Below are 24,125 nucleotides of genomic sequence, written 5' to 3'. Positions count from 1 at the left end.
ACTCCATGGTGATTCCAACCCCAAATCAATAATAACCTACTTCTTGACTTATCTATCAAAATGTAAAACTAGTCTGAACTTCAGTAACAAATAATATTTTTTTTCTGTGTTGATTAAACTTGTGAATGTGCTGACATTGTACACGAGCCAATCGTGTGGACTGCAGAGTGCGTGTTGAAGGATTGCTGTGACTGACCTGTCTGAGCCTTGTGTGCGTGCCGGTCGACTCGCAGTGCAGAGGAGGGAGCAGGAGGGAACAAAAGACCAAGACCCTGCCACAGGCACAAATACCTGGGCGGAGAGACAAAGGCAACTTCACTTTAACAGGAAACAGAGTCCAGGATAAACAGTGCTTACCTAGGCACATCAACAGTGTGTGAAACTTAATATGACTTCCAGGACGTCCCCCCGGAAGACAAGAAAAATGTGAATGGGACCACAGTGTTCCTGCTCTTATAGTTTTGAGCCTGTTTTGGCACACGTTTTCAGCACCGGATGATTTCATTTTTCAGTTGATTGTGCCGCGGGCTTAATATTTTACTCCTCACGGCCTAAATTGAACACACCCACATCCTCAGTGTAGGTGCCATTTTATATATTTAAGATTTTCATAACTGTGGATAAATCTCTCAAAAAGAAATCAATAGATATGCTGTTGCCTATGGGAAAATTAGCATGGCAAATGAACATTAACTCGCAGATGGTTGGGTATAGGGCATCGCTGTGGCTCCTAACAAACAATTGATTAACTTGTAAATTCCCATTGCCCAGCTGTTATTCAGCCTGTTTACCATAAATAAAAGAGCGGGAGTAGAGAAAGGATCCAGATGCTTTGAGTGCTGCAGAAAGGCAATCTGTCATTGTTCTCAACTAACACTGATGGATGCTGCTTTGAATGGGGATTGGTTTTAGTTAAACATGACAAAGTGAGGGATGACACGCCATTGGTCACAAAGGTCTGGAGGTCCAGCAACGCCTCAGCAGTTGCTTTTTTTTATGCCAAGACAACCTCTTGTTCATGTATCATCTGCCAATAAAAGGGATAGAAGTTGTCGGGGCAGGCTTTCAGGTTTGTTTGTTTTGCTGTGTGTTCATGTTGAAGTTGAGAAATGAGAAAATGAACAAAACTTCTGCACAGAGTTTGCTGAGAGGGCAGCCAGTGTGATTCCAGCCTGATTTACTTTCTCTGGACTCTCAAACAAGACTCTGAGTTTAATGCTTGAAAAGTAGTTTGGTTCCACCATGGCTCACTTTGACTGAAACTTTATGTCAGATGTAAAGAGGATTTCTTATATTTTAAAAGTTGTTCAGTACAATGAGTACAGCTCATCATACAGAAGCATTGTTGATTATTTAGAAATAGAAAGAGATGACTGTTTGTTCTGTAGGCTATAGTCAAACTTGGGTCAAAAACTTATGTTGGGTTAAATAAATTTTTGTTCACTTAAATGGGAACCAAAAGGATAAACAGAAAGGAAATCCAGGCACAAAAAACCCCCCAAAAAACAGGAGGTATTACATTAAAAAACCTTGACTATCGAGGCTGAATAATTAAAAAAGCCAACATGTTTGGACTACTATTGAGTTTTCGTCAGGGCTTTAGAAACATTTGAAATATAGGGCTTGGCAATGTGACGTCGTCACGCAGTGCATTATGGGTGTTGTTGGGTCAGAGCGGTTGGAACCACCATATTGTGTGGCCACCCAGCAAATTTATAGCTAACAGGTAATAGGTAACAGATAACAGTACTGGTTATTTTATGCTCATTTTCCACCCAGTGTGCTGAAAAGTAGTTCAGAAGACAGTGGATTGTACAGGGAAAAACTTTTACCTAAATAAATGATGAATGCCAATAAACCAATAATATACTCATTGATAAGCTCGAATAGATTGCAAACAAATGCCCAATCAAGTCCCAAGTCCACAAAATATGAGGGGACAGGGGAGGTCCATTGCGTTTCATTGCCCCTTATATTTCAAATCGTACGCCAAACCCGCAAACCATTTTCTGAATCAGTCACATGGTGCGGCCAACTCCCAAGGCTTCGAACGTCACCACATATGTCATCGATACAAGCATCGATACGCACTTCACAAAAATCTTCATGGATTTCTCGACACACGCTTGGAAGCCTCGACACGGAGGGACACATCACTAGTGTTAGTTCCTACACTGCATCCCAGTTTCCATATTTTAAATCTTTAGAAGCCCACGTTCAGTTTACCAATGGTAGGGTACATGATCTGGAAATTTATATTAGTCTAAGTTGTGATTCACAGTTAGAAGTGCAGCATAGTGACATTACAACCACCGACACAACAAGTCCTTCCTCCCTTACTATTTCCATGGATTGCATGTTCTTTGCATTACGACTCTGCTGCGGTTTTTCTCTCTGTTCCCTCATCTATCAACTCCCACCAGTGACAGTGTGAGTCCTGCATAGCACAGCACTACCGGATCAGCTGGACAACCATAGAAAGGAAATTGCGTGAAACAACTTATTGGGAGTTATGGGAGTGAATGGAGTTATTACTTCTTCTTCTGCACTGGTATAATGCGCATGATTCTGTAATAACTGCGGGAGGTCCTCGGTCTCGCCACTCCAGCTGATCCGGCAGTTTTTTTGCATCGGGTTAAACTTTTTCCCTGTACAATCCACTGTCTTCTGAACTACTTTTCAGCACACTGAGCGAAAAATGAGCAAAAACTAACCAATACCACTATCTGTTACCTATTACCTGTTAGCTATAAATTTGCTGGGTGGCCACACAATATGGCGGTTCCGACCCAAACAACACCCACAATGCACTGCATAATGACATCAGTTTCCAAGCTCTATAGGCCCCACCTAGCCGCAGGAACCAATGAGAAGGTAAAAATAGGGCCAAATTCTGACAGTAATTTCATGTCTTTTACAAATTACAGTAAAACACTGTAAATCTTAATGCTTTTTGGAGTGAATAAACAACACTGTGGCTGCACATTAATTCTTAAAGGAAATGTGATTTACTCCTATGATTATTTTTTTGAACTCACAGTCAAATTAGATAATATAGCAAAGTTCGATGCCATTTTATTTTCTACATTAGAGGTAGGTGAAATGGGCTGAAAATTATATTGTGATATTTTTAGGCTACATTTTGATACACAATATATATGTCAAAATTTTTAAATGTCCTCAAAAGCACTTCATTCATGCTAGAACTGGGAGACCAAATCAAACACTGCGATTTTTTTTTTTTTTTTACCAAATTCTGTCTTTGATGTGACAGTATTGTAGGAATGACTTTTAGTACTTGAAAAAATACAAACATTTCACACACAATTCAAAATACTCATCCATAATCTTTAGTAATGTCGATATAGTGTCGAAGCAGGTAAAGGAAAGTATTAAAACAAGTAGAACTGTCTGGTAAGTTGAGAAAAGTACATCACTTCACGGTTATGCAACCCTTAAAATGAGGAAAAAACAATTTATTCCACATAGCGATATATCAGTATCCAACATCTAAAACAATATATACACTCTTCTGTCTCAATAGGATGTAATATATTTACATTGCCCAGCCCTACTCTGTATTTGTTCATGTTCATCTGTAGTGATTTTAACCCAATTGACCCTTACTTAAGCCCCGCCCCACTTGGGTTCTGTTGCTACGCCTTACAAGCTTTCACTCCTATCATGTGAAATATGAGTTTTTCAACTATATCAGTAAGAGATATTCCAAAAGAAATAATACCAAATTTCTGGAAAAACTGCTCAGAAATATCAGAGAGAAGTCGACAGAAAGGTCTACAATATGCATGTGAGAGCTACATTCACAATATCTTTCGTTGGTGGAGTACTAACCGGGACCTGCAAGTCTGACAGCCAATACAAAAAAAGTTTAGAGGGGGGTCTAAAATGTTTCGCCTTCCCAAAGCCAAAGACCCAAGAAGAGATGTGTAGGATATGGATATGGATGAATAATAATATATATGTAATATTATTAATATTATTATTCAGCCGTCTTTGTTTGCACACGTAATCGAACTTAGCACACAAAGCTAGCGCTATTTAAGCGCACAAAGCTAGCATTAGCTAATGTTGGTTAGTATATTTCCTAGGAAGAAACGAAGATGTTCTTATTAATCTTTGATGGATTCATGTGTTCATGTGGTCTTCCACACTTGCAGGTCCCGTAAGCACACCACTTCGACCTATTAGCTGTGTCCCAATTCAGGGTCTGCATCCTTCGAAGGACGCAACCTACGCAGCCTGGCGACTCTTTCGATGGCACCTCCGAAAGCCACATCAACAGTTGTTAAACGGGCCTTCGGAGGATTTCCTGGTTGCGTCACAAGATGTTCCCGCCCTTACCCTCACATCACAATTGATTTCTGCTGCCCAGGCTCGCGCAAGAGAGACAGAAAGGAAGAAAGACAAACAAAAGAAACTTACATTTAAAAGTGAAATTGACACTGAGCAGGGGCGCGCAAAGAATCCTGGGATATTGAAGGCCGCAAAGGACAGTAGCGGTGTATCCTGCAAAAAGAGGGAAAAGAAGGCCGCATCTGTGGGCTGCAGTTGAAGGAGCCATCGAATTGGAACAGCCTTCATACAGCATTGTGACGTAATCGGCATCAAATGCAGCCTCCAAAGGATGCAGTCCCTGAATTGGGACACAGATATATGATTCTGCTGAAAGCTTGACAGGCCTCCCGAGCCTAGTTACAGTTGCTAATGCAGGATTGGACAGTGGCTATTCTATGGAGGGGCTTCGCGAAGGGTCAGCTGTATCCAATTGATACTTGGTTTTGACCAATATGTAAGTTCAGGTATCAGAATCAAAACTGGGAAGGAAAAAATGGTATCGGAACGTCTCCAAAAGTTCATGTTGTGAGCTACAGTGAACGAGGAACACCGTTCAGAAATTTGCAAAATGACTTAGCAATAAAAGTAGTGACCAATACATCTATGTAATGAACCATGTTCACTGGCAGCAAACCAAACCAAAGTATTTGGCAACAAGTTAAAACATTAAATGCAGACATCTTTAGTTATACAGCATGATATAAAAAGGCACGATGCGTTTTGGGGATATAGCTGTCAGCGGACAGGAGCATGGGAAGAGAAATCCAGTCTCAACCAGACTTCAGTGTGATGTCAGATTGTGAATGGTCCAGTAAAGCCTGCCTCTCTCTGACCCAAAAATAACTAAGGGTGATGTAAAATGCATATGTGCTGCGCTTCCAGCTGGAGAAGATCACATACATGTTCCCAGTAAAGGATGACATCATGAAATCTGGAAGGAACAAAACAAGTCTTTCTTTGGACAGGAGGCTTCAGGCTGCTGCCCCACAAGTGAGCAAGTTTCCCAGATGCGAGGGGGGGATCTACAGAGCACCACTGAGGGACAGTTTAACTGAAGACTTCTGCAAAACTCATCACTCACTGTCAAATATGGCTGAGGTAAAATCCAACCCTAAAACACACACTCCTTTCATCTTCTATCATTGAACATTTACTTTTCCGCATATGAGACAGCTATCCCAGAAGCTTGCAAAAAGAGGGGCAAGGTTTCAAGATTTCTGGGTTCTCGTTAAAATCAGTCAGCAGGAGTCACCTCTCTCCACACACACAAGCAGCCTCCACATACAGGCAGATACAATCACACATGCTCTTCAGAAGAAGGTTTTAAACCAATTCAGATACCACAAAATGTTAGAAACGAGAATTCACAGCCAGCGATAACTTTCAAAGCAGTGCCTCAAAAAACTACTAAAATAAATAAAACTTTTACACAAGTTCCCTAGTATAATACAGCAAAACAGATTTTTATTGCCTACTGATCAAATATCTCCATTTTGGCCATTTTTAATTTTTCAGATGAACTGTATTAAAATTCCCTTCATGGGTTGAGAAAATTGTGCTATTTTACAAGTTTAATACAATTTTTAAAAAAACTGCAAATAATGTGCTCCTTAATCAACCATAGGCCAGTTTTATTCCAAAATTTACAAACTTGGCAAAGCTTCGTAATGTGAAACGTGACTATTGGTCAGGTGGTATATCAGAAAACCTCTGGATGGATTTGGCAGCAAGTTCAAGCTATGGAGATACTCTTGTTTATATTTTGATTATAAGTTGTGCTTTTAATATAGACTGTATCTATTTAATATATATTGTTTGTTACACTCAACATGAAACTCATGTTAGAAAATTATGCTATTTTAAGGTCCAGCGTGAAGGATTTTAGTGGGTTCTAGCAGTAAGGTTTATGATTGCAACCAACTGAAATCCCCTCTGTTCAAGGGAATAGAGAACCTATGATGGAGGGTTCCATGGAAGAGGACTCTTTTCCTAAGTGCATTTAAGTGGCTCAATCTAAGGTAGCAAAAAAACACAAATCCATTTTTGCCAACAGATCATTCAAAATCCATCACATTGAATCTTTAAGTCAATAAAAGACACAACTAAAAGCAACTTTTATGTTTTGAAAAGTCACAAATTCAGCTCACCTTTAATCCTTTCAAACTTGGATAGGCATCACTTTCTTGTGCTGAATTTACACAAGCTTCACATTTGAACTTCTGAAACCTGAGCAAACTGGTGGATTTCTATCAAAAGATATGAAAAAAGGCATTTAGCAGCTTGACAAAAATTGTCCCACAAATTACAAGAAATGAGTAGTAATGGAGATAAAAAATATATATAATAAAATTTATAAAATAAAAATAAGAACAGGAATCCTTCCTCTGGCTCTTGAAGTCGGCAGATCTAAAAACATCCCAGAGGAACAAAGAATGCATGCACTTATGATTTAGGAGAAGTTGAGAATGAATCTCATTTCCTGTTATATTGTTCATTTTATGATGAGTTAAGATCACCTTTGATGAATGAAATGTACTTTCAAAATCCTGAAATGTTTTGGATTACTGATAATGACAGGATGGAATGGTTGTTTACTTTCAATGTCTATAAGTTAGCCACTTATGTCTCTAAAGCCTGGAAGTAACATCAGGATGGTTTATTTTGTTAATATTAGTTTTATGAAGCGTCTGCTTTTGGTTTGTGGTCTTTTTGTTTTCTTAATGGTGTCTTGTGGGTCCCTTTGGGCTGGGCATATTGTTTATGTATGACATAATAACAAAATTGAATCAAATCAAATTAAATCAAATCAAATATACAAAATAAAATAAATTAATGGAAAAATGTCCAAAGAACTATATTCATAGTAATCATTATATCATTATATAGTTAAAATTATTTTAGGGGGGCACCCAGTGGCCTAGTTGGTAGGGTGGGCGCCCCATGTACGGAGGCTGTGTCCGGCAGTGGCTGTGGGTTTGGTTCAGGCCTTGGCCCTTTGCTGCATGTCATCCCCACTCTCTCTCCCCCTTTCACGCTATATCTGTCCTGTCTCAAATAAAGGCAAAAGCCAAAAAAAAAAAAAAATCTTAAAAAAATATTTTTTAGGGACGGATTTTAAGGTTTTTTTTCCCCTTATTTTTTATTTTTGAAACTTCCCTTGTTTGTTTAATTTTTGTTTTTGTTTATTTCAGGAAATTAACTTTTTGTACTTTATACTAATTTGTTGGTAATTTTTGGGTAATTCCTTCTCATTCTTCTTCTCAGTGCCTTTTTGCAATTTCTTTTTTTAAATCAAAACAATTTGTCCAGCTTTCAAAGGGTTAATAGTACTTATAGAAGTGATTTAAATCACTCTCAAAAATAAAGTTAATGACATTAAAATGGTGTCATTAGTGTCATTAATGGTGTATTTATTTAAGCTGCATACACTTACAATCCATGGGTGGTAATAATGACAAACTATAGCCACATCCCACACTGATCAAACTAAGAAAAAGCTATTAAAATGTCAGTGAATAAATAAAAGTTTAACTGAAATATTCCAGCTTTTGTACAACTGGAGACTACTTAGCCTCACTGTGCAGAGCTGTCCACCGTTGGTCAGAATTTTGGAGAGACATTTTTTGACAGCTCAGATTTCATGATGCTCACTTATGAATTTTAAAAATGTTTGAGCCAGTGGAAGATCACAAATTTTATTTGCTGCCCTTTTCTCATTACAAAGCACAACACTGAAATTTAGAAAAGAAAAAAAAATCTGTTTTGCAAAACAACTTTTTTTTTGTTTTTTTTGTTTTTTGTCAGTTGCCATGCAACAGGGAACTCAATGTCGCAGGTCTGAAAAAAACTCACTTCCAAATTTAATAGCTACATCTGAAAATGCCTTAATTCAATCAGATTTAATCATCTTTTTATACAAAGCTCCAAAGACAATACATTTTTCATGTTTTGACAAAGCAAAGCTCATTTAATAAATGAGGATATTATTTAGACGTTTCGTTAGGAACGGCATTGATCACAAAATGAGATTCCATCACATGACAGCGACTGAGAGATCAGCTCCACACACGCGTGCATCATGTAAACCTCAAACCAGTCCAATGCAATTTGGAGGAAAAAACACCCTTCTGAGGTTTTGAGGCAAACTGCTCAGTAAGTCACAATAAGTGAAGAATGCATATGGAATTATTTAATGTGGAATAGCACAAGCAATGCTGCCTCCCAAGCACAGAGCTGAATCTCGATATGCACCGGTTGGACACATTTTTAGCAGCTCATTGTGTACCGGTGGTAGAGGCAGTTCGAGATTTGGTATTTAACAGCCAAAAGAAGAGGAATAAATTTTGATTTTTTCCCCCTTTTTTTAAACTCCCATTGACTGTGCATGACTTGTAGGAATTTTAATTAAGATGCTGCGCTAGTCCTGGTATTTTAGCTTTTTGACTGTGCAGGACACACAGACAACTGAATAAATATCATAATATCACAAATCACAACTATACCTCAAACAATCTGTACAGCAAAGGGCAATCTCTATCCTTAGACCCTTGAGTCAGACATGGAGAAAGCCCTGTGATGTTTCACTTTGAGTATATGTTCAGTTGCCTTTTCTGAACTTGCCAGAAGCAGATGTGTTAGTGAGAGAGTCAGTGTGAGGAAACCATAAAGTTATTACAGACCAAACAAACAATCAACTCAGACCACAGACTGTAAATCAGATGTGGAAGTATCCAATGTGACTTCACCCATTTGTTTGTGGACTGCTGTTTTAAAGCCTCAAGTTTTGCATCTTTGCCATCATCATTGTGGAATCTAAGTTATTTATTTATTTGAATCAAGAAGTGACCATATTTGGATGAGAGGGCGGAGCTGGGGAGGAGCAAGGCATGGATCTGATTAAAAATGCGTGGACTCCGCCATGGTAGCGTCTCGTGAATCACAACGTAGCCATGTTCTTAAGCATACCCTGCTTTATTGTCTGTAGGCAGATTTCCATCAATTAAACAGAAATTTAAATGTAATTAACAGAAATTTCTAATATAAATTATGCCTAATGGAATTTACCGCAAAAATATTTTACACTCACATGAGGTGGTATTTCAGGCAATTAAAAAAAGCCAGATTTTGTAAAACTGCAATAGAAACACTTTTTCGGCTTTTCTAGGTCATATGATGCTGTGACTATGTGCTTGTCAGTAGGAACTGGCTCCCTCATGAAGTAGCAGGAGCTACAAGAGCTGTTATTGCATCACATAACTTTTCAAAAGGTTTGGATTGGAAATAATGACGGCTAGTGCGGCAGCTGCATAGAAATAAAGCTGCTAATGTTTTGAACATCCATCGCAATGATTCTTGGAATGTTATCACCAGAGAAGAAGTTGTAGAACATTGCAAAAGAGGTCACAGAACATCACTCAGTGGAAACGCAGTCATCTCGCAAATGTGTTTGATCAATATTTTTAAAAAATATCGCTGAAGTTTTGTGCAAAACTGTAATGGAAACCCACAAACATGATATGTCATAATTTCTTCACTGAATCTGTTTCCACTGCATTTAATGTCATTAATCTTTTATGGATACACCAACTTTTCCACCGCCCTCAAGCCTAAACTTTTTTGCGATATTTTCCAGATACATTTTTGGCTTTTCTTTTCCAGTAGGGTTTTTTTAATGCACAAATTGTGAAAATAGGTGGATGGAAAAACCCCTATGGTCTCTATCTATTTTCACCATAATTTATTCTCGCCTACATCTAAACTATGACGAAGGCAACCCAAAAATGTACCTCCGAATTGTGAGAACCCTCCCTGTCACAGGCTGGGCTCTAATTGTGGAGCACCAGTGTGATTCCAGTCACCAGTGAGACAGAATGTCAGATCAGCATGTTTTTTGTGATGTTGCTTTTAGTTCTCTAATGTGAGTCCACGCGGCCAGACTGCTCACAGACTTGGCCGCTGGCTGAAGCCAATTGTCTGAGTTAGGCAGCAGAACACAAGACTCCCCACTTGGAGAAAGGAGGAGAAAACAGTGGAGGAGTTTCAGCAGTCAGCCCTCAGACAGGAAGACTCTAGAGAAAACACCAGAAAGCCATTAACTAACCACAGTATTATGGTGATCTATTTGCTGGAATAGGCTACAGACAGCTAATGAACAAGCCTTAACCCCCCTCCATCCTTTCTCTCTCAGCCTGCCACCCATCACACATGTATCGCACATACACACACACTGAGGAGCAACACACACTGAGAAGCAATGCTTAAAGAGCTCTTGCTTGTACAAAACAGCGTGACAGATCAATGCCGGATTCCTAAATCAAGGGAAAAGGTTATTCTGTGTCTCACTGGGATTCCACTTACTATCCCCCTATATCTAAGACACTCCCATACCCATTTCAACCAAACAAGCCCCCCCCCCAAAGAACGCACCCACATCTCCTAATTAAGAGTGAGGCGGTGGGGCTTTTTGTGTCTGTGGTTATGCTTGCAATGTTAGTGTCTGGAGTGTGAAAACAGATCTGATGGACTGGTGCCCTCAGCTCTCCCTGATCAGGCTCCAGCAGGTATCCCCCATGATTGACAGCTCACAGGTCAGCCGCCCATCTCTCAGTCTGTTAGAGGGTGGGCGGTAAAGAGATTTGGAATGCCTGGGACCCTGATTGCTTTATTGCTCGCCTGTCAGAACCATTGTACAGCTCTGTATTATTAGGGCTCGCCATCTCTCACCGTCTGGAAGGTGTCGCGTCTCAGCTCTGCATAAAGAATCACCACTCCATTCAAAATCCTCTTTCTTTTTGGCTGAAAGGAAGAAAGCACAGATTTTTCCACAGAATCTCCTGTATTGGTTTGTTAGATGATGCAACACAAGTGTCTCCAGGGAATGGTTTGGATGGCACTGCTTTACACTCCAATGCAGGAGATTTCAGATCCCATTTGGCAATAATTTATCACCGTGATACCAACAATAGTCTCTAACATTATACAGGAATTACTCTGATGTTACTGATTATGTATCTGATCATGTTGATTTTGTTACTGCTGTAGCGTCCACACCCCTGAAACACAAGCTTTTTTATTTTATATTTTGCTTTTCTGAGGTTTGTTTTACTTTTTAAGCCGAAAAAAAGACATATTTTGTAAACCTGTAATTTTTCTAGGGCAGCTGACACCTAAAACTGATTGTTCACGAGCACTTTTATATAACAATGCATAGCAATGTACATATTTTTAAATAGAATGACTTTAACATTTAAATGTTTCTATGCATTTTAAAACATTTTAGCACATTTTTAAAAACATACAACACTGTTATTTAAAGTAGTATATGCTTTCATGCTGCTAGAGCTGAGATGAACATAAAATAAATAATAGATAATTGGAGGGGGGGGGGGGGGTGTTTCTAGAAACACTGTTTCCAAATTCCAGCCTTTAAATTGTGAGGATGTGCCTTTTCTCCCTGTTTTATATCATTTCAATTGGAATATTATCAAGTTTTGGACTGTCGCCAGACAAAACAAAAAACCTACATTTTAAACTTGGGCTTTGGAAAATGCATATGTCTATTTCTACTATATATGACATTATATAGACTAAAGATTAATTAAGAAAAAACTGAATAATCAGTAAAGAATCATTAGTTGCAGCGAAGGAAACACTGACCTATTTTGAATGTTTAAGATGTTTCTATTTCGATTTGGTATCTTTCAGAAATGAGTTAAATGAATGAGTTGAATTTTGTGTTGAATATAAAACAATCACACCTGCTGTGATTACAAACAATAGTTTTAAATTCAACACATTTCTTTAGCAATAAAAATGTTTCAGACCGAAGTGGTGAGTCAAGGCATGTCCAAACAGCGATTTCATTGTTTTCTTCACTTGCCGAGGAAAAAATGTGCCTATGCAAAAATCGGTGTGATGATATTGCAATCTAATTATGTTAATTTACTTTTACCCTTTACCTTCTCAGCCAGATGTGTTATATTTCTGTCTAGCCAATCAGAGAATAACAAAGTACAAAAGTACAGTATAGTCGAAAATCCCCCATATTGTCTCAACATGAAAGGGTAAAGCAGGCAAAAGAAAATTTTTGAATATTAAGTGAGTAAATGTTGTGAAAAGTACGTCCTTTTCTATAGTTCATTCCCACTGGAACAAAGAGCCTCTTTCAAAGATACAGCAGCCCAGTAAACAATGTCTCTACACAAATCCCCAGCGAGCTGAGATGACAGACTGGCAGGTTGTTGAAGGTCACTGGAGCCATGGTTCCTGGTACCCTGGAGCCCAGGTGATGGCCGGGCCAAATCCCCTAGTGCTCTTGCTGCTCCAGGCCATAGCAGAGACAAGCCCATAGGGGTGCCACGTCGCCGTCTCCATGGAGATGAGCGACAGGCTCGCCACAGCTCAGCCTCACACCTTTATGGTCAGCGGCTCGGCGTCTCTGAGGAGACGAACAGCAGTTGCACACAAGTGCCCCCCCCCCTCACACTGTCCGATAATAATGTGGGGCAGGCAGATGTTGTCTTCTTTAAAGCACGACGCAGAACGCCTGCACCCCCCTCCCCCAACAGTCCAACCCTTCTTGCCCTGGTAGTGCTACCCCTGTGAGGCCTGCTGGGAACAGTGGTGAGATGTTAGATTAGACCTTCAAGTCTGGGCAGGACCTAAGAGGGGATGCAACGCACAGGGACTGCCCACTCTGTCTATGGCTCATGCTCCATTATGGTTTTATCTGAGAGTGTGAAAGCATCATTCCCAAATGCTGTCTCCTTTAAGATCCTCTCACAATTGGCTGCTTAAGAAAACTGGCTTGACTGGCTTCGGTTCAGCGTCCCCGTTGATCTAAGTTATCATGTCTCATTAGAGCGGCGATGTTTGACAGATAGACGGAAATTGCATGCATACTTTTAAATGTATACATCCCCGACAAGCAGCTTTCATGTCAGTGATCATATTGATTTTGAACGCGTTACTGTTTCTCATTGTGTATGTGTGTCCTAATCTGAGAAATGAATGATAACCTCTTCATCACTCTACCCCCTGAGTGTTCTTACTGGAAGCCATATTGATTTTGTTAGTCTGAGAGTCCTTGCATTGCCTGGCCTTTACCTCAGGGACAAATCTAATTGTTTATCTCTGGACAGACTTCTGCCTTTACTCCCTTCTGTCTCATTATGTGCCAAGATTTGTCAAGTCAAGTCTCTCAACACTCTCAAATCTCGCTTTACAACATGTCGTTCGGCAGAACACTACAGATGGCTTACTTATCAACAGACCCTCCCACATGGAATGTTACAAACATGACAGCACAACACACTTGCAAAAATATACACAAACTGACATACAATGTAATCACACTCTGGAGACGCAATTATACACACCGACACACAAAACATGAGTCACTTTTTTTTTTTGAAGAAACACTGATTTTTCATATCTTGGTGCAGGCTTACTAGAAAAAAATAAAAGAAACTATTGTTTGATTTCTACAATACACTGCACTACAATAGATACTATTTCTCTCTAATTCATTCAAGACAATACTGTTTATTACTTATTTCTATTAAATTTTTATCACAGAGTGCCTACAGCAGAGTAAAATAAATGAAAATTCTCACTAATTCAGATGCAACTGATATTTCAGCCAATTTAAATTTCCTAGATTGACAGCAAACATTTTTAAATCTGTCTTGCATCTCAGAATGTTGAGTGTTTCACATAAATACACTTAGGTGCAAAAATATAAAATATGTAACCAACCAACAAAACCATACAACAAACACTACAAATCACATCAGACGTTACAAAACGTGGATGCAATGCAACATATCAATCATTCCCTGTTACATTCAGGGTCCAACCCAGTCACACTGAGCTACTTAGAGGCCAGACTCTGATTTACAGACTGAAACTGAGTAACAAAAGAGTTCCTCAACTTAAGTTTCTCAACTTGAGTCAAATTCATGGGCCATTCTAGCTCATAGTGCAGCAGCAGATGGAGTTAAACACTTCATTTAAGATGCCATACTCACAAGTACATGTGCTCTTAAATTTCAAATACCAACACGACCATGAGTTAAAATACAAAACTAAAGCAAAGCAAAAACCACATATAATGGATATCTGACTAACATTTCCAAATAAATACAAATAAATATTAAATAATGGTTTGGTCAGGTATCTGGTTTGGACTACAACCTAAACCATGTAATTTCGAAATGAATGATTCATTTTATGTCTTTTTGCCAAATTCCCATGATCATTTGCTATTTTAAAGGTTCTAACCAGTCTCTTTGGCTTTAAAGCAGTCTCCAAACCAGCAGGTTTTAGCTGCTCAAGCTGCAGGATACTGTGATTTAAATCAGATAAAGGGTAATATTTTAAGTCCAGCATAATTTTATCTTCCTCTAAGTCGCCCACAATAAAAAGCTCATAACACAGACAACAACATTTAAACATTAAACTAGTGTCTGCATATTAAATAATCTGTAACAGTCAACTATCTCAACATTACGACAAAATATTTTTGTGATTTTAGGGACTACATTCTTTTTTTTTATTATTATCTTTGCCTTCTCACCAGCTCTCCAAACTCTTTCAGGCCATTGGAAGCCCTTGGTCAGGTTTTATCAGTGAGTTAACTCCAACGAAGTAGGCCAGATCGATAAGCACATTCTCAGAAAGGAGCCGGAGCAGAGAGAGTTAGAGGCGCGGGGGAGAGAGGCGCGAGAGGCAGGGAGCAATCAGAGAGCTATGGATGTGTGTGCCTTCAGGAGTGGATCGATGCACTGACAGGAGCCCTGCTTTGTTCTCGCACAGTGCTCAGATGTTAGGCGTGCTTAACATGATTGCTTAAAGGTTTTTGTTTGCCGACTTGTGTTTTTGTTTGTCATTTTGCACTACTTATAGTATATCCTGCTGTCCCTTTTGTTATCAAGTTAGATAGGTGCTTAGGTTGGCTATCTTTGGTCTCATTGTTCCTCACAGAGGGATTTTTTTTTCTTAATCAGCAGGGGGTTTAACTTATATTTCACTCTTTCAGATTTGAACAAATTTCTGGGCATGGATAATGGCCAAGTCTATAACTAAGGGCAACAAAACAAAGGAAAAAAATGATCTGAATAAAAATGTTTAAAAAGTGATGATTAACAATAACCTAAAGTGTTCTTTTGAACCTATAAAAAAATCAAGTGTGGAATTAAGCATTAAGAGAAACTTTGGCACCCTTCATTCTTTTACTTTAGACTTTTTCATATGCGGACAGTGTCTTTGACATCCCTTGTCATGTCTCCAATTCCAAGGAATTTTTCACCATCACAAAGCTGCATTCTTTATCCTTACGCCACATGGCCACCCAAACCGAGTTAAGCACTTTGCCTCGCTAAATACTCTGCCAAGAATTACTTCTAACAAGAACTTGGGTGTGCCTGCTTCTTCACAGAAAGGTGTTGACCGCAGAGGACAAGTAGGTGTCAATAGATCTGCTCTCATTGCCTATGGGACGTTGAGACGCATGAGCTCTTTTCCAAGGCTTAATAAGATAGCACAGATGCGCCCTTGTCTGAGCACAGCCCTGTGTCTCATTGTACTTTGGCCTCCCAACCCTGCCATTGCAAGACCTCTATTGCATTGGCTGCATGAGAGGGTCTCATTAGGACAGACAAACGAAAACCGGGGTCAAGGTATATAAAGGTAGCCACAGCTAAGGAGCATGCCTCTAAGATGAGTTGGGAGCTCCACCACGTCCTAGGGCCACCCCTGCAGACCTCTGGCCCTCCCCATCATGACCTCCAATATCTACCATTATTTGATGAAGCAGAGCTTGATAATTATTTTGCGAGGTTGAAGAAGGGGCCACAGTGTGAAAGGAGTGTCTCACTCTGAGGGAAAGGATAGTAGGGGATGACAGAAAAAAAAACTAACAAAAAAAAAAGATCAAAAGCAGGCCTTTCGCTTTTCATGCCTCAGAGGCTCCAAAGAGGATAAGGAACAATTGGGCCCTGGGTATCCTGTCCTCTCTGGCAATTAGACTCAGCTGATGAAGTGAAAGGGATGAATGGCAGGGTTCAAGGCCTTCTCTAGGATTCACACAACAGGGTGTGTTTTTACCTTCTTCGCCTTTATCTTCATCTCCCTTTAGAGTGGCAGAAATGCAGCTGAAATATTTCCAGATGAAGACAATGTGATTCAAGGTGCCAAATCTTTAGCATAGGGGCTGATAAGATTGAGAGGTGTGAGAGGGGCACAAACAGACTTGCAGGCAATCATATGCGCACATGCACGTTCTCGAGACAGGGTGTGAAGAGACGCTCCTATGTGCTCAAGAAGCATTTTTATTACATTTAGAATGCTATTACGGTATGCATTCATTAGTATCATCAGCAACTACTACATGTTGCACTGCAGGTATTGTGTTTAATCGAATAAAGCAGATGGACAATTGTTCATTCAGATAGTGCTCAATGTGTTCAAAAACATAACTGTTTTGGGGTTTTCTTTTTTAAACATTCCATGTGCAATTTACATCTGTTCAGTTTAGAGGAAGAGCACTATCATCAATAAAACAATATAAAATGTTCATTTAAATACAAACATTGTCAAACTCAGACTGCGTTAACACATCATTACAAACTTTCTATATAAGATTTGTTGTAGGATATCTTTTTCCCATTTTCCACCAATGCTATGGGTTGCTGCGGTAAAAATTTTTTTAAAAAAATTTAAAAAATTACAAGCACTTACAGCATCTACTGCTTCCATTCAAACACTAAACTATAAATATGGAAAATGAGCCAGCAAAAATATGCAACACTTAGCAGCAAGCAGGTTCCACAGAAATCTGATTCCTTCACACAGTGTTTCCACTTTGTAAAATCATTGTGTAATATGCATGAGCTGTATCACCCTTTCAAAATCTATGCAGTCAATGCCAGTTTCTTGACAGTAACACATCAATTATGTATTAAACTGTAGCATTAACAGTTTCAATTAAACTCTGAGTCAAGTTCTCTACTGTGGAGTTTCACCCCAACACACAAAGTCAGCTAAACCGTCAGAGCCAAACAAGTGAACTGGAAGTAAATAAATACTCGGCCATGTGGATTAAGATGCTATATGGAGGATGCTGCGAGCAGATAAGCCACAACTCAAATGATATTAGAAACATCTCACTTCTTTCAAGTGCCATATTTTCCACAATACTGCACCCATCCTGATATAGCAACAAAATTAAGTTGAACGTTTTAAGATTTTCACTTGTCTGGTGAATTTTTACAGCAACACAGATTTAACCTGCTCCAAAATAAAATGCATCAACTTATCGTAAATTTCACACAACATTTCTTACAGTGCCCATGCCAGCACATGGGCCCCGAGGCTTGAACCATACTGCCACACTGCACTAAAACCTTAAGATGATTAGCGATATTCTTAAAACCTAGCCCACTGATAATGTGTTTAAAGAAGCGATACGGCTTTTCCAAGCTTTGAGTTCAAAGTCTGAGAAGCATGGGGTCAGAATGCCAATGGGCTAAACAAAGAGTAGCCAAAATGGGCTTTGGGGGATTTGAAACTTAGGCCCCTGAACCCCCTTTGATCAAAACAGAGCTACGTCCATAGAAATACAAAGTATCAAGTGCCTGGGACTGTGTTGCTGCCAAAGAATGGAGAGTTTGGCTAGAATGAGACATTAACAGATAAAAATCATAAAGTAAGAAGTACGAAAACATTATGCTATTATAATACTAATTTTTCCACCAATGACCAACATCCAGGACAATTTAAGGTACTTTTTCCAAAACTGCTTCTTCTTATGGAGCCAGAATCTCAAAAATGATAGGCGCCAACACTAACTTATGCATTGCTAAACCAAAAAATACACTTCTATATGATGTTGTACGATAAAAGTAGCAAACAGGAAGTATGTGAGTATAACCTACAGCTGGTTAGATGTTTGCATTTCCATTCAATCCTTTAGCTTAAGGTTTGGGAAAACTCTTTTTAAGTTTTATTTTAAACTCATGACATATGAAGACTAAACGAGGTGGTTAAAGTGTTTTTCTTCACCATCTGCTTTAAAAGGATGTTATGTGGTAACTGGAAATATTTAACTGGCTAATTAGTTCTACTTTGACTCTCAGCAAGTGTCCTGTTTTAGTCAGCGTGCTTGATGAAACAAACAAGAACAAAAATGATTCAGACTCAAACACGAACAGATTTCCCCGTCTTGAGCAGCCTCGAGCAATTAAGTAGGCATGTTTTTGTCTTATTCTAATAATAAATCCATTAAGTAAGAGAAGAGCCCAACTGCGATCAAAGTTATTATTACCAAACTGACAACAAGGCTAACAATATAACCTGACCAAATGTACAGTGTGATTAATACAGCTTTTTTTCCTTAATGTCAAGGTATCTTAAGTCATTAAATGAAAATGGGAAAATAATCTAAAATCATAATCAATCAAAAACTCAATTCTGCATGTTTATTATCATCCTGTCAGTTATAGTGTAACACCTCCAGGAAGCTACATTAACAACTGATTAGTGCTGCAGACAGCCATAATGACAAATAGAACATATGATGGTGGAGATGATTATATAGGGAGAATTTCAATTAGCCTATGTGAAGTCTTTGAATACTTCCTCACGGCGCTGCTGGTTAGCTCATATTTAAACTGTTATCATGGTGTTTCCAGTCCACATTAAAAGCTATTCAAAGGGTGCAAAGCAAGTCATTCAATGGACAGTTAGACTGTCTGCAGATACAACTGAAGGGAATAAAAGTGCAGCATGTGGCAAAGCTGCATGTTTGGGAAAGCAGCGCAACATGCACAGTTGTAATTCCATAAAATTCAGGATAATAAAATCACAGTTTGGATGAAAATGAATACCCCTTTATTTCTATGAAGATTAATTTGGCATCAGACATAGTACTGGTATGTACCTGCATGCAGGACAACTATTCTATAAGACTTTATGATGTGTTTTTTTTTTTTTTCATTTTAACTCTTACCTTTACTTCTCTCCATATTTACTGCCTCTTTGACTGCGGTGCCATCGTGCATCTCCAGCTGTAGAAAAACACAACTTATCAGAGGAAGTTTTAAAAATGCAGTATGATACAAAAAAGGAAAGGGTGCAACTAATGAATTTTTTTTCATAAATTCAATCATTTGTCCAATTAAACAACAGGAAATAGTGAAAATTAGCAATCACATCTTGCTAGAACCCAAGACAATGTTTGACGATTTTTCATGGGGAAGCTAAAACCATTACATTTTTGCTTGAAAACTGCTTACGGTTAATTTGTCATCAAAATTGTTGCCAATTAAGTTCTGTCTATCGATTAATCAACTTATTGCCACAGCTCTAGAGGCAATACCACTTTAATATTAATATGCATGAAGATGAAATATCACATGAGCAAGTGTACCTGTCCTTTAAGTATTTAAACTGATAATTTTTCCGTCTTAAAATCCATTCTAAAATCCATTATCAACAAAAAGTCAATCCATTTTTAGTCCATTACCACTGACAGATCCTTCCTGAAGACACAAAGAGATGGGATGCACTAAATATAATAGGCATCTTGTTTTAATTGTTCAAATTTTCCCTCTTTTTTTAAAGGTGACAGGGCCATTACTCCAAAGTCAGCACTTATCAGCAGCATCGCCAAGGATTAATGGTTTCACTTGTGCTAGTAAGAAATGTTTAAGTTGTCCCGATTATCAGTGCAAGAAAAAGAATAATGGTTATTTGTCATTGTGTTAAGCAGTGAGAGAGACTAATCTAACAAAACACTCAGTTAGGAAGGTGATTAACCCTGTCTGCTGGGACTGGATGGGATGTGTGCAGCTGGACTGTGCACAGCAGTGAAGCCACTGAATGTTGCCTTCAGAGGAGCTGTGCAGCACTGATTCATAGCTGAATAATCTATCAGCAGCTATTCTGTTGTTAAAAAGACAAAAGTATGCCTAATAGCAGTATTAAAGGCTTTAAAAGAACTGTGTATCTGCACTCACAAAAGCAGAACTTTAACCTTTCTATCCCGTCAAACTCTCAGTGTAACATTCTCTATATTTTTCCCATTAGTTTGTTGCAAATTCAGACTGCAACTGGGTGAAATGACAGTGACCCGCAGGCCAGGAGATGAAAAGGTTTCCATTTTACATAACACATAGGAACAAATGATCAAAAGTTAAAAAAAAAAAAAACAGGAGTGGAGAATCAAGGACTTAAAGTCACTCAATATCTATTCAACATGGAACCAACCAACCAAAAACAAAGAAGAAACTGGTCCTAAATGTTTCACTAAAATAATTCTGAACACATGCAATGGTCTCATGACTGAACATTTACTAAATACGACCAAAAAAATTTAAAATATAATACTTTGAAGGTTCCGACACATTTTTATGGACAAAATTTAAAAAACTTTTCCATGACTTTTCAATGAACCACAATGAATGAATGAATAAATAACTAAATACATAACAGTGTAGCTCTGAAGTGTGTTTTTGTGACAACGTTCTGTTTACCCGCATATACATCTCTTCATTTTCTCCCAGAGTTCCGTCTCTCCCTGTATGCCAGCTAACTGATATTATGTTTGAATCTCATATGTTTGAAAAATGTGGGGCAAGATTTATTCTACTTTTTTAATTCAACAGCTTCAAAAAAAAAAAAATCCCATTGTGTGACATTGCATGCAAGGTTATGCATAGAAGATTACTGTAACAATTTCATGACATTCAACAAAATTCCATAACTTTTCCAGAACAATCAATTATTTTTACTCATTCCATGAGTTTTCCAGGCCTGAAATGTCTGTGGGAACCCTGTAAATTACAATGGCACAATTTTGATTTTAAGTTTAAATTGAGACTTAGAGTTTGTTTGCAACCAGATCAAATACCTCCACCAATATCTGCCATGCTAGCCATTTAACGCATTTGTCTCATGAAGGATTTTTTTTTTTGTCCCTGAAGCTTTTGTTGTGGTTGTGCTGGTTTGTTCCTGCTCCAGTAATCTCCTACATTATTTTCCTTGTCTGTCACCTTTATAGTATCTATTAGCGACTCTCTGCTATCTGTTTGTGGGGCATTTTCTCTTCCTTTTCCCCATGAATGTTTTATGTATTGGAGGGAGAATGATTGTTCTTTGCAATGAGGCCAGCGCGTGGCCTCAGTAAGACAAATTGCTCCAGAACGTCTAAATGGCAGTCAATGATAACTCATTGTAAGGAGAGTAAGTGACTTCCAATGGAGTGGATAGGGGACAGAGAATAATGGCAGAGCACAGGTGAAAAATAGATGTTTGGCTCGGTGTAATTACTCCATTAGGGGGCTCTCTGTTAATCTACCAAACCACTGCAAGTGTTTTTACAGCGATGAGGAGGTGACGGGCGAAAATGACTGCAACTGGACAGAGACGAGCCCCGCTACCTCCCCAATCACAACACACACTATGAAGTGTTTACTAATGGACAAATGTACTCCCAGTCTGCGCTCTCGGCAGCATCCCACGAGCTACTCCAGTTACAAGTAAGTGTGGTGATAGATGTATTGACGAAGTTCATCATTGAGCTGACATATTAATTACCTGCAATATGGTCCCATGCGTTCAGAGTGCTTTAACCTCCTCTGTCTCGATTGTGTACTGGGGGATGGATCAGCTGTGGGCCTGTTAAACATGAAAATCTGGGTTAGAACAAAAAAAAAAAAAAAGGGACAAAAGAAAACCCACCCGCTGGAAATCAACACCCCCATTCTGCTGATTTTCCAGACAAACATAATGATAACAATTTTTTGACCATTTGGTGTCTGCTGCTTCCGCCTGTGGCAATCTAGACAAAAGGAGCCTGGAAAAAAAAGGCCCAATATGGTCTTAAGAGTTTACTCTGACCACACAATCTGTTTTCTTAAGTCAACTTTTAAAACACTGCTATGAGCAGTGCCCACAGCTTTATCACTGAAGCTCAGATTGACCTTGTACTCACCTTTATACTATTTCCCATCTGTTTAGGTTCCACCCTAGAATCCATCCCAGTTGGCTGTAGGCCCACTTTGCATTGGGCTTTCTCTGTGGAACCCTGAACAAAACCCTGTAGGAGCAAAAGACTCTCTGTTCGGCCTATTTCAGAGAAATTTCAGCTTGCATCTCAGCGTTTCTTCCGACGCCCGGCAAGCGTACTTGGACTTTTCAGGCTGTTTCCCCCATGTGCAACATAAAGAAAAGAGATTTACCCTTCTTTTACTGCAGCGTTTCACTTGACTCAAACCAGTTCAGTCCTCCAGCATATTGCAGAGTTAACATGAGGGTGAGGAAGATCAATTTTTAACTGTTTAAAAACCTTCACCATCAAATGGCTAGTGAGCCTGATAGGGAAAACACGCACCAACATAAACAAATTAAAGTGATTCAATTTGCAGAAAACCAGCCCTGTCTTCTTTCTTTAAATGGATCCTACATTTCCCAGGTAGCAGGCAACGCTCCCATAACATTGGCTAACGTTACCTACAAGTTGTAATAATGTTTAAAAGAAAACATTTTAATGTAATGTTCAAAGAACATTTTAAAAATGTTTATCTTTTCAAATAATGTCCCTATAAATGCTGTCTAAGAAATAAGATTATAACAGCTACATCGGAGGATGTTTTGGTGATGTTTAGAGGTGACAGATCATAGAATGTTCTTTCATAAAACATTCCCTCAATGTAACATGAGAACAAAGGAAGAACATTTTCAAAGCAACATTCACAACATGTTATTGAAGCCTGAGATTACACATTTTTTATGAGAATGTAATGTGATATGTTAACAAATAAATAAATACATAACATTTTTTGATGTTATGTAGAGAATGTTACCCTTACTTTAAAAAGAACACTATGGGAACTAAAAGAAAACTTGCTTCTGAAAATGTTATTAAAACACTGCATTAGTAGCACTGTACCATTGTCCGAACGTTTTCAGAACCAAAATTGCTAGCTGGGTTCTACTTAACTTACATTAAGAGTTCCAAGTGAATTCAGGCTGTGCACATTTATCTGCATCCTTGGTTCTCGCTCTGCTGATACAAATCCTCACAGCAGCTCATTAGAGAGAGAACTGACCTTCAACTAGGTTTCAAAAAAACGTTGAAAGCTATCAGCAGGCAGGTGTACATGGCTCCAAACACACAAAGGCACCAATAGGGGGAAATACAAGGCGTCCAGCTGGACAATTTTCACTGCCCCAAAAGCTACAGGTTGCGGTAAGGGGACTTCAAATGCTAAGGACAGTGAGAGGTGCCATTATCACTCAGTGCTGAAAACGAGCACGGTGACCCGATTAAAGCGAGAATTTCTGGGTCACGGTCTTGTTTTTCAATGCTTAATTTGTCTATCGATAGTGACACGGTCCGTGGCTTGCACCTACCTGTAATATTATCTTTCTAAAAGTCGTGGTTCAGACAGGGCCCTTGTCATTGTAACCCAACACGGAGGGAGTGAGCGGGTTGGCCTGCAGCGTGTTGCAGGGAGGACACGGAGGCTGCCGCCGCTGCTGCTGCTGCATGTTGCGGGCTGCGGCGCCGCTCAGTGGACGCTCCGCATCCTGGAGCTCTTTCTGCTAATATTACTGCTGTCACGGCAGCCAGCCTCCCGGCACTGCATTAAATACACTCACTGTTTGCAAGTTCTCACATTCTTTTTTCCCTTTCTTTTCTTTTTTAATGTCTATTTATTTATTTAGGTTTTAAGAATTATTGTAGTGTATTGTAGTTATTGTTGGAG

The 24,125-nt window shown here is 39.0% G+C and overlaps 1 long non-coding RNA gene across 1 annotated transcript; it reads right to left on the bottom strand.

Annotated features, from left to right (window-relative positions):
* Positions 1 to 213: 213 nt before the first annotated feature.
* On the bottom strand, positions 214 to 23,871 carry LOC121949868. Its single transcript, XR_006106306.1, has 4 exons — positions 23,770 to 23,871; positions 21,952 to 22,032; positions 19,364 to 19,421; positions 214 to 291 (listed from the first exon to the last, which is right to left on the bottom strand). It is a non-coding gene; the product is annotated as an uncharacterized LOC121949868 (long non-coding RNA).
* Between the last annotated feature and the right edge of the window lie 254 nt (positions 23,872 to 24,125).

This window comes from Plectropomus leopardus, chromosome 11 (genome assembly GCF_008729295.1).
Source record: "Plectropomus leopardus isolate mb chromosome 11, YSFRI_Pleo_2.0, whole genome shotgun sequence".
Lineage (NCBI taxonomy): Eukaryota > Metazoa > Chordata > Actinopteri > Perciformes > Serranidae > Plectropomus > Plectropomus leopardus.
This window is presented reverse-complemented; position numbering and strand designations above follow the sequence as displayed.